The sequence below is a fragment of the Natator depressus genome, chromosome 7 (genome assembly GCF_965152275.1).
Source record: "Natator depressus isolate rNatDep1 chromosome 7, rNatDep2.hap1, whole genome shotgun sequence".
NCBI lineage: Eukaryota > Metazoa > Chordata > Testudines > Cheloniidae > Natator > Natator depressus.
In genome coordinates, this window is record NC_134240.1 from 19,357,029 (window position 1) to 19,369,335 (window position 12,307).

Sequence of the window (12,307 nt, forward strand, 5' to 3'; positions counted from 1 at the left end):
CTTCCTTGTGTGTGGCCAGGGTTTCTCTACAGGGTGGCCGGACCCCTTCGCCCGCAGCCACCCAGCCCGCCCGGACAGCAAGTTGCTCGCACGAACGCCAGACCGGCTCGGAACCTAGGCGGGCCCGACTCCGCTGAGCGGCTCCGGAGCGGACTCCGGCTCGATCGGCCCGGCGGCTCCCCGAGACCCTTTCAGGGAGCCACCTGTGAGCCCACCCCGACTTAGGCACGGCCGGCTCCCAGCTACCACCGACACCCAGAATCGGAACAAGGGTGCTCGCAGAGCCGGGCCCCCGCCGCTTAAACCGAGCGTGCTCTTTTCCCCAGGGGCCGCCTGGCCTGGCCACGATCCCGCCGCCCGGCCCCGTTAACATCAGCCGGCGCGGGGTATTTTAATTTAGGAAAAAACCATTTACCTCCGGTTTTGGCGCCAAACGTGCCCCGACGGTGACCCGGGTCCAACCGGGCCTGTTAGGCAGCGATGCTGGGCGACGGCCCCGAGAGGGCGGAGGGAAGGGTGGAGGGGGGGGCGCGCGCTCGGGTTAGTATTATTTGTTATGGGGGGGGTTTGTTTGGGTTTTGTGCCGTGCCCCTGTGAAAGGTCAGAGTTCGTGACCCCGCCCGCCGCTGCTGCCGCCTGGGAGCGTTTCCCCGCTTCCTCTTCCCAGCCCCACGCCGGCCACAGCCCCCTCCTCCAGCCTCCTTGCGGGGCGGGGCCGGGGGACGGCAGCGGCGGGGAGGGGCTACCTGAGCGCTTGGATGGAACGCTCACACACCAACGTTCCAGCCGGCCCCGGGGGCCGAATAGGCGCTTTCCCGCCCCCCTTCCCCGGCCTTGCTGGAGACGGGGAGGGAGGTGTGGGGTATGCGGTGCTTCCCCCGCACACGTGCCGCTGGAGAGGCGGCTCAGACTGTGGAAAGCTGTGTGTCCCTCCATTTGTTGTTTGGTTGGGGGGTGAGCAGATGCGTTCACTCACCCCAGTTACTGTTGTGACAGGGAGAGCATCTGAGGAGGTTTCCTAGACGTGAAGATCACCCTCTCCCAACCCTTATCGCCTTGCTGTGAGGAGAAACCCTTTATCCCAGACTGGTACTGTGGGCGGTCATGGTTTACCTCCTGGCCCATACGGTTTGCATGTACTCTTCTACTTCGAGATAATTGATGGCCTGTTAACTGAGGGTGAACTATGTGTTTGTAAAGGCCAGTGTGGCTGCTTCCCAAAGCTTTTCTGTGGTGTCAACACAGCAATCAGAGGTGTGACTGCAGCATGAGTAGGCGTACTCAAGATAGCTTTAGTCTAGGGGCCTGGTCTACACTAGGAAATTAGGTCAGTATAACTGCATGTCACTCCGGAGTGTGAAAAATCCACACCTGGGAGTGATACAGTTAAACTGACCGAACCACTAGTGTAGACAGTGCTAGGTTGATGGAAAATTCTTTCATCGGCCTAGCTACCGCCTCTGGGAGGAGGTGGATTACCTATGCCAATGGGAGAACCCCTCCCGTGTATGAAGGTAGTGTCTTCACTGACGCACTGCAGTGTTTTATGCGTAGACCAGCCCTAACAGGCATCCCGATAGCAGTGAAGCTGTAGCAGCACAGTCTTCAGTGCAGACAGTGTAAGCCTACCAGGGATGCCTGGCACTAGTTACTGAGACAGCTAGCCTGCACTGAAGCCTGCGCTGTCATGGCTTCACTGCTATTGATACTTCTTCTGGCAACATTAACTAGTTAGCATATGTCTAAATGAGTATGAGTTAACTGTGTAGACATACTCTCATGCTGTGTCTTCACCAGTAAAAAGGTGTTCCTTTTACAATGGAAAATTCACTTTTTTTACTAGTGAAAACAGTTGAAGAGGGAGATGCACTGTGCTTTTACTCAGCGTAGAGTTTGCTCATGAAACCTTCAAAGGCTATGCCTTCACAGCCAGAAAAGGTGTATTTTACAGTGAGATATCAATTTAAAATCCTAGTGGAAACAAGGCACATGCAGTTTTGTACCTCAGTGAAGTGAGAGGCTAATACTTTTGATTAACATAAGAGTGGCCATGCTGGGTCAGACCAAAGGTCCATCTAGCCCAGTATCCTGTCTTCTGACAGTGGCCAATGCCAGGTGCTCCAGAGGGAATGAATAGAAGAGGTAATCATCAAGTGATCTATCCCCTGTCGCCCATTCCCAGCTTCTGGCAAACAGAGGCTAGGCACACCATCCCTGCCCATCCTGGCTAATAGCCATTGATGGATCTATCCTCCATGAATTTATCTAGTTCTTTTTTTGAGCCCTGTTATAGTCTTGGTCTTCACAACAACCTCTGGCAAGGAGTTCCACAGGTTGACTGTGCATTGTGTGAAAAAAATACTTCCTTTTGTTTATGTTAAACTTGCTGCCTATTAATTTAATTTGGTGGCTCCTAGTTCTTGTGTCACGAGAAGGAGTAAATAACGCTTTCATATTTACTTTCTCCACTTTATAAACCTCTATCATCTCCCCCCTTAGTCGTCTCTTTTCTAAGCTGAAAAGTCCCAGTCTTGTTAATTTCTCCTCATATGGCAGCTGTTCCATTCCCTTGATGTTTTGTGTTGCCCTTTTCTGAACCTTTTCCAAGTCTAATATCTTTTTTGAGATGGAGCGACCACATTTGCATGCAGTATTTAAGATGTGGGCATACCATTGATTTATATAGAGGCAATATGATATTTTCTGTCTTATCTATTCCTTTCTTAATGATTCCCAACATTCTGTTTGCTCTTTTGACTGCTGCTGTACATTGAGTGGATGTTTTCAGAGAACTATCCACAATGACTCCAAGATCTCTTTCTTGAGTGGTAACAGCTAATTTAGACGCCATCATCTTATATGTATAGTTGGGATTATGTTTTCCAATGTGCATTACTTTGCATTTATCAACATTGAATTTAATCTGCCATTTTGTTACCCAGTTTTGAGAGACCTTTTGTATCTCTTCACAGCCTGCCTAGGACTTAATTATCTTGAGTAGTTTTGTATCATCTTCAAATTTTGCCACCTCACTGTTTACCCCTTTTTCCAGATCATTTATGAATATGTTGCACAGGACTGGTCCCAATACAGACCCCTGGGGGACACCACTATTTACTTCTCCCCATTCTGAAACCTGACCATTTATTTCTGCCCTTTGTTTCCTATCTTTTAACCAGTTACCAATACATGAGAGCACCTTCCCTCTTATCCCATGATAGCTTACTTTGCTGAAAAGCCTTTGGTGAGGGACCTTGTCAAAGGCTTTCTGAAAATCTAAGTACACTCTATCCACTGGATCCCCCTTGTCCACATGTTTGTTGACCCTTTCAAAGAATTCTAGTAGATTGGTGAGGCATGATTTCCCTTCCCAAAAACCATGTTGACTATTCCCCAACAAATTATGTTTATCTGTGTTTGACGGTTTTGTTGTTTACTATAGTTTCAACCAGTTTTCCTGGTACTGGAGTCATTCTTACCGGCCTGTTATTGCCGGGGGTTTCCTCTGGAGCCCTTTCTAAAGAAAAATTGGCATCATATTAGCTATCCTCCAGTCATTTGGTACAGAAGCTGATTTAAATGATAGGTTACTGACTACAGTTAGTGGTTCTGCAATTTCACATTTGAGTTCCTTTAGAAGTCTTGGGTGAATACCATCTGGTCCTGGTGATTTATTACTGTTTAGTTTATCAGTTTGTTCCAGAACCATGCGTCTAGGTAAGACCCCTGGATTAACAGTTTACTCTATTTCTGTTCACCCAGTTTTTTCCTCCGTTTACCAAATCTTGGATATCATAGCAGAAAGGCATCTTGTGTATAGACCTATTCTGAATACACATATAAAAGTAAAGTCTTCAAAAACTAGTCAGTGTATTTATTTAATGCATTTTTATAAATGTTTTGTAACTGCTTCAGGTTGGGTTGTCTCTCTTTTTTTGGGGAGGTGGAGAAGGTTTAATGAGGAGAGAGGGTTTTTTCATTGTGAAGTATTTTAGTTATGATGGAAAAGCTTTATTAAAGGCCTGTCACATGAGAGAATTACACAGATTTAAATACAATGGCTTAGAAACTGATTAAGTTAAATTGGTGCAACCCCTGTCTTGGACACTCTTATTTTGGTCTGAGAGTCTTATTGATTTAGCTCAAGTTGATTTCTTTTACTGTATTGTACTGTGTTGCTGTCTACTACTGTCTCATTGTTTCCTTGTTACTTCCACCTTGGTCTGTATATATCAATATGTTATCTTATACTTAAATTGGTGCAGGGACTGTCTCTTCCTCTCCCCCCCCCCCCCCCCAAAAAAAAATTATAGATTGTACTGCTAGAGGTTTTGCTGCAAAGATTGCTTTTTTCCAAAGCATTTAACAAAAATATGTTCTTTGCTCCATCAATTAAATCAGAGATCAGTGTTGGGTGGGATTTCTAATTTTCTGTTGAATTATTAACTGGTTGGGGGTCTGATCACAGTTTAGTAGACATTATATTGTGCTATTAGACTTTTTTCTTGTCAACGAGCAGGGCTATAAACACCCCCACCCCATCTCATGATATTTATTGTATTGAAAATTTTATCCACCAATGTATTCTTTCTTAAATAACTTCTAAGGTGTGTGAAAGTCTTACTTATTAAGTAAAAGTTTATTAATTAAGGGACACATGCCACTGTGGGATATTCCTTTTTTATTTACAAATTTGTAAAATCAACATATTAAGCAAATGTTAGTGTCTCCTCAGTCTTTACATAAAACAAACAATTCTGTTGCTCTTCAAAAAATTTTTAAATTGGTAACGAAGGTATAAGAACAATATTCTTTGATTAATGTCAGTATCACATTAAAAGAAACAATAGAATCTTGCTAATTCATATTAATCAGTTGGAGATGCTTTGCTAAATAGTGTACATTGAGGAGACTTAAAAGGATTATGGAAACTTTTTGTTTGTTTAAAAAAAAAAATCTTCCGTAATATGAGAACAGGGTGTCACTCAGCTAAATTAATAGTTGTATCGGTATAGAAATCTTACCCCCACTATGGCCCTGAATGGGTCACATCACTATGGGCTAGGTATGGATGATACACAGTGTAGTTACTATACAGCAGGGGCTCTCAACCTTTCCAGACTACTGTACCCCTTTCAGGAGTCTGATTTGTCTTGCGTACCCCCAAGTTTCACCTCACTTAAAAACTACTTCCTTAGAAAAATCAGACATAAAAATACAAAAGTGTCTCAGCATACTATTACTGAAAAATTACTTACTTTCTCATTTTTACCTTTTAAAATAAATCTATTGGAATATAAATATTGTACTTCCGTTTCAGTGTATACTAGTATATAGAGCAGTATAACCAAGTCATTGCGTGAAATTTTATTTTGTACTGACTTCGCTAGTGCTTTTTATGTAGCCTGTTAAAATACGCAAATACTTGATGAGTTGTTGTACCCCCTAGAAGACCTCTGCATACCCACACGGGGTACACATACCTCTGGTTGAGAACCACTGCCATGGAGCATCTGTACACCACTAATCGTAGGTTGGTTCCCCATGCACATGTGGCTGAGTGCACTGCCTGTTTAAGAGGTGTGCTTGTGGTAACAGAGGTCATATATTTAAACGGTGCAGATATTTTTCTAAAAGTTGAATATTTTTATGACCTCTAGTAGGTAAATTAATAATTGTATTTGGTAGGAAAAGGTTTAATCAAATCTTACGTTTCAGGGTTTAAACTAATACAGTGGCCAGAAGGTCATATATTACTGCATTTTTACAATTGAGTATACATGCATTTCATTTATTTTTTATTTAATTTTAAATCCTAAGGTCAGGGCAACTATCAGAGGCAGGATACTGAACTTGGGCTAATGTGTTGAAGCAGATTCTCATGTAGCTTTGAATTTTGAAAATGATTGAATGAACTACTAATACTGCTTGAGGGCACAGCAGACCAAAACACATCTTTAAACCATTTCTGTTTATCAGATAAATATTATGAGACTGGTACTGGAAATGAATATGTAATAAACTTATTGTGAAAATTATATGCCATACTAACCAAGTCTGAAGACGTTCTAATAAAGAATATGTTCTGGACAGTCAGTTGAAAGAAAACTGAATAGGAACTATTTAATGTTGTCTTGCACAAAATATTCTAGAAAAGTAGCAGTGGTTACGATACAGTATCTGTCAGAATAGAGCTAAATCTCTTGAACAAATAGAACTTGTGAAATTGGAGATACCTTCTGTAGAATTGCACATTTCACTACAAGGTGAGTTTTGTCTCTGGACATAGTGGTAATTAAAAACTTTATAGGGTTAGTTCCATTGTGTTTTTTTGTTTGTTTGTTTGTTTTTTTGCTACTTGAGACAATTGTGTTTTCTTATATTAAAAAAAAAAAAAAAAAGTAATTGAAATGTGATAATAGCAGGAGTTGAACTAGTTCTAAAGACCTAATGCTTGAAGAAAGAGTCTGACAATTCAGTTACTTTAGGGTACTTCATAGCCATATCATACAATAGAATGCTTGCAGCTAGAGATTGTTTAATGAAAAATCCCTGCAGAATTTGTCAGTAATTAAGATTAATCAAATAGAAACTCATACTGCTGCAGTATCTGTATTATGTGTGTCCTCAGAACATGCTGACTTTATGCCAAATGTCCTATGCAGTACTAAGTTTCATATTTTATAACTCTCATTGATAGTGTTCCACTGTTGCCTATTGTTTCTTCTTACTGCAGCTGTACAGCTGCAATAACATCTCAAGTAAAAAGTAAAGTGACAGCCATTATTATCTCCAGGCTGTTAATCAATGACAAAGACCAACTTTTAGCCAACATTTGTTACTTGTGATGCAGTAGTTTATTGCAGATATCATTCAGTGCTTTGAAACTAGCCATACCACCTAGTATGGCAACAATATTCGTAGGAAGTTTTTTGGAGTTCTTTGTAAAATGCAAAATGGCCAGTTGGTATGTTAACTACACAACAATAGTTGTAGGAGTCAGGGATATACAGCACTGCAAACTTAACTTGGTCCCCTTGTACATATGTATTACTGATGGTCTTTTGTTCCTTGTTTCTTCCACGGGACCTTTTCCTCATTCAGTGCACAGGATATATTGTGCTAATTCAGTGATTTTCAACCTTTTTTGTCATTTGTGGACCCATAAAAAATTTTGAACGGAGGTACGGACCCCTTTGGAAATCTTAGACATGGGTGGGTCTGCAGACCACAGGTTGAAAACTCCTGATCTGATTGAATGGGTAGTTTCTAAGTATGCCCTCAGTGAGGCAAGGGGTCATGTAGAAAAAATGTGTGATCATATAATGAAAGATTGTCATAATGTGTTTTCATAGGTGAATTATGGCTTTACAGTCAACTTTAATGCAGGCACTTCCTGACTTCTGAGTGCCTGACTGTGCAGGCATAACATTCTTTTACTGTAGTCTTTTTAATGTTCCTTTTTAAAAAACAAGATAGTTAAGCAAAAATTAATTCCATTATGTGGAACTGTATAAATCTCTGTATGAGTCACCAGCAAGTTTGGAAGCTTTAAAGCCACAGCACAGACTTCTACCAATTGAGGTAACAGAGTAACTGGTGATGGTGGCGGTACGCTATTATCTTTTATGCGGGCAAGCCACTAGAGGTGGATGGCACATACATTTTGCTAGTGGGTTTCAAAGATGTTTGTTGAAAGCAGAGGAATTTTGAGACTTAACAATCCTGGATTCTATTTGAGGCCTATAGGGGTATGTGCTCCAGTGGCTATAAGCCCTTCTGTCCCTGTTTCCCCTTCTTCCTTGTTTTCCCCTCTATTTGTCTCATTCTTCTAGCCTACACGCCCTTTAGCATGTCCCTACTGTCTGCCCATAGTGTTTCCCATTCTTCATTTGAGTTAGGGTGCTTTCTTTTCCACCATGCTGCCTTGGCACCTGCAGGAGGAACATTGAGGACACTCCTTTTATCTCTCCCTCCTTTCATTTCTCATGCCTGATGCCAAAATGTCCCATCAATGAAGTGGTTGTAATGATTATTTAACATGGCAAAATAAGAGTTTTCTTTAGCCTCTTTCTCAAAAAGGGCTAAAGAATTTTTCGTGAAACTTTCTAAAATACCAAAAAAAAAAAGTTCAGTATGGAAAATTTCAGCCTAAATCGTTTAAGTTGCGCAAAGCTCTAAGTAACTGAAAACAGGCTGTTATAATGAAAAGTGTTCAGGCAATCCTTTCTATAGACATTGCTGCCAGCTCCACCTATAATCTGTATTTCACCTGTTGCTGTGATAACAGCTCCAAAACGAGATCTCTCACCAGTTGTAGAGATGCTCAGTGTAGAAGAGTGTTTAAATGCAGTGCTGGAATTTAAGTGTTTGTCTTAGTGTTAATGGGAAACTTTTTTCACCCTGCACATTGAGCTCACAAATTTCATGGGGAGGGTAAGACTTGAATGCATCAGCCTGTCTTGACATACTGCAAACGATTGGGGAATGCTTATGTTCGCATTGAACTCTGTAGCATTCTCAGTTTGCATAGATTCATGAGTAGGCATTCTTTTTCTATTATATGTACAGACACCTATATCTTAATTATTCAGTAATGGTTTCTTTATTGCTTTTCCCTCTTCATTACACCAATAATACTATTTGAGTAGACTTGAAAAAAGATATTCTTGTGGGGGTTTTTTTAGATTGTCTATAATTTGCATGGATCGCTCTAGTTAATTTGTATTTTAGTTGCGGGGACAACTTGATCAAATTAATTTATGATCTTGATTGTCTGCTAGCACCTTAAAACAAACTTTGTTGCTTCTCTGTGTATCTTCTGTAGGTCTGTGATCACAATGTTTTTTGACAGTAAAAAGTATGTGACCAATTGACATGATATACCTAGGTGTGTTCAGTTCATACTGCTAAAGGGGCAGTTCTCAGTGTGGAACAGCGGGTCATCAGAAACACAAGTGAGCCAATAGTGCTATTTTAGTTAATCTTTACATCTCTCTGTATGCATATAGACTTTGAAGAACTATCAAGGTGTGCATATGCAAAAATAAAGTGTTTGTGAGATGATTGTTATATGCCTTTTTCCCTTCATTCTATCCCTTCCCTACTATTTGTCATTATGTCATATCTTGTATTTAGATTATAGGTCCTCTGGGGGAGAGACCACGTCTTTGTATGTCTTCTGTGATGCATCTACTGTACTTTTGGGCACTATAAAAAATAAACAGAACAGTACATGGGGTTTCTAGATTTACAGATTAAGGACAGAAGCGACCTTTGTAATCATCTAGTCTGACTTCCTGCATAAAACAGATGGTAGAATTTTACCCAGCAATTCCTGTCTTAATTTCATAATTTCTGGATCTTTATCACTCTAGTTTAAGAAAAGCAGACCAATTAAAATCATGGTTTTGAAAAGGAAGGAGCAGTTGTATCAGATATTGGATTATGGCATTCCTGGTACAATTGGACAGTTCTTTTTTTATGAAACTGATTTGTTTTCTAAGAATATCTGGGAAAGGAAAAGGCAATTTTGATGGTAGACTAAAGACTTCTCATTACAAGGAATAACAGCTGACAATATTTCTGGAGCTTGTAGATCTGCTACAGAATTGATCCAATATTAATTTGAATTCTGTCTTTTTAAACCAAATATTAAATAGTCTTATTAAGCAAACCCTAAACAGTTTCAGAACTGCTTTCTTAACAAAGGAAAAATAAACTAATTGGGAAGAGAATATGATGTTAGGGCCCTGACTCAACTCCCATTGAAGCCAGTAAGGGTACACCTGGGGCTGGCCTGAGTCAGCTAAGTTGGGCTTGGGTTGAAGACTGTAAAATTGCTATGTAGAGATTTGGGCTGCAGCCAGAGCTCTGGGACCTGAGAGGAGAGAGGGTCCTACAGCCTGGGCTGCAGCCGCAGCACAAATGTCTACGCAGCAATTTTTAGCACTGAGCCTGAATTAGCTGACCTGGGCAAGACACAGTCATGCTGTGCAGGTTTTTTTATTCCAGTGTAGATATACCCTAAGAGTCTTTCCATTGGCTTCAGTAGGCTTTGGATGAGGCAATAGATCTTGTTACTATCTTTTTTGCTACCCATGGGAGTGAGGTTTTCATTTCTAAGAAATAAGATCTGTTTTCTGAACAAATCTTTGCTCTTTGTCAGTATGTTGCAGTGAGCTGCATTTTGAAGTGAAATACCACAAGCAATAGTGTGGAAATAATTGTTCCCTTTTGTTGTAATTCCTTGTATTGTGAAAGACTTTTCTAAAAACATTTAGTGCTTGTTAATGATGATCCATTATCGTCCCTAGAAACGAAATTCCTTTGTCTACAGAAATGGTAAATCAAAAGCACCAGCAGTGCAACTTTTAATCACTGTCCATTCGGTGTGCCCCAACACTCACCTGCATAGGTGACCTCTCAGCATGACAAACTCATTTGAGACGTTGCAGTACTTTTATTCTGTTGGGAGTGTCAGTGTGGGTTCAAATTATTTCCAGTTCCTATGGCTCTTTCATTATGAGGGCACTGTCTGCTAGCAACTTGACTACAACAATAGTGCATTTTCTGATTGATCTGGCCCCTTTTCAGCTGGTAAGATAAAAGGCTATGTAAAGTGTTATCAGTTTATTTAAGCTGTCCATACGATTCCTTTTAAACTTGCTTTTCATTTTCGTGGTCTGTGCTTGTTAACAAGAGGGAGGAAAGGACATAAAGGTGAAAGGAAAACGCTGGACAAACGTATCTCATGAATAAAGGGCCTAAAGAAATCTTCATCACAGGGCATAGATTCAACACTCACTTACCAACACATCTGAAAGGGGCTACAAACTCTGATTTTAAAAGTCTCATTTGCAAAACACATAGCTAAGTGGTGATAGAAATAGAGTTGGTTGGAAAACAACACTTCCTTTTCATGACAGCTTTTAAGGCCTTGAAACTTGTTTTCATTCTGCCGTGGGATGGAAACGAAACGTCTTGAATGTTTTTGTGAAACAGAATTGTGTCAAAAGTCAGGGTTGGGGTTTGTTTTTGGTGATGGTGGTTGTTTAAATTCAGGTCTCTCTAGCAGTGACCGGAGAGTCCATCCTGGACCTAAGAAACCTCATTGAAAACTTAGTCAAAATCAGTGTCTCCATGAAATGTTTTGACTTTGAGAAAACAGCCTATTTTGATGAAGAAAAATACTTTGTTAAAGTTCTGACCAGCTCTACTGTGTATTAAGTATAGTACATAGAAGGTTCACATGGTGCCCAATCAGTGGGGCTTGTCTTCCCACCACTAAATATTGTATTCTCTTCACCAGTGGTTTAGGAACCGTTCTGTGTATAGTTCTAATCTCTTGCTTTCTCATGATCTTTTATGCTAATATAGGCTATATGCCGTATACATTCCTACATCCCTTCTAACTATGGTCCACTGAAAAGTCATACTAATTGGTGTGAATTTTGATGCCTAACATAATAAATGGAATATTTTGTCATCAGTTTCATAAAGGGTAGTACTAACACTGGCTTAGTTTTTCAGTGGAAGATACAGATTTCATAAGGGTTACAGCAGAGAATTAATAGACACCTTGTCAGACAGTTACTGTTTAGGAAGGAGGTGCAGCTCATAAAAATCTGCTCAGGTAAACTGCATGCATGGAGAAAAGAAGCTTGATGTGTGCAATAAAATTATTCTTCCAGAAATCATACCCAACACATACTTGACTGCTGTACTAAAATAAACTGTCAAATATTACAGAATACCTTACTCCCTCTCCCCTCCCTGGCACCCAACCACACTGAACAAACCCCATCCTACAGTTTCATATGTATTTTTAAAAATTCCCAGTTTCCTATAGGTTGCTGAAATTAAGGGATTGATATTGCAGCACTTACACATGAGAATGGCTTCACTCATGTGAGTAGTTCCATGGATTTTATATGTGAATATAGTTACATACATAAAGAGTTTGGAAGTTCAGGATCTACTGGCTTTAGATCCTGGGCTGAGTACAGAGCCTTGGTTCTATCAAGGTAGTCACAAGTGAAAGAAGATGACATTTGTTCACGTTACCTCATTCTTTATCCTATTCCACACGCAGTTTGGAAGTGTGCTAAAAAGAGGACTTATTCCAATAACTTGGTGTTGCAGATAAGCACCCCGAGTTGCACACGTAGAGTTAACCCCGGTGCTCTGACATTTCATTTTCACGAGCACTGAAATTCACCTGACAAGATTCTGGCTCTTTGTATGCTGCCCCAATTGTGTGTGGGGTCTGTAGTGGCCCCTAGGGGGATCCCTGGGGCAGAAGCAG

At 40.7% G+C, this 12,307-nt stretch overlaps 1 protein-coding gene across 3 annotated transcripts in view; it reads right to left on the minus strand.

Annotated features, from left to right (window-relative positions):
• The window catches only part of NR2C2 (nuclear receptor subfamily 2 group C member 2), a 66,964-nt gene extending 66,426 nt beyond the window's left edge, over nt 1-538 (minus strand). For 2 of the 3 annotated variants that reach the window (XM_074957597.1, XM_074957594.1), the window contains exon 1: nt 416-530. The gene's annotated coding sequence lies outside the window, so the exon portion shown is untranslated. Of the gene's footprint in view, nt 1-415 lie in introns of all 3 variants that reach the window. The other variant, XM_074957595.1, reaches the window with a different exon arrangement.
• Between the last annotated feature and the right edge of the window lie 11,769 nt (nt 539-12,307).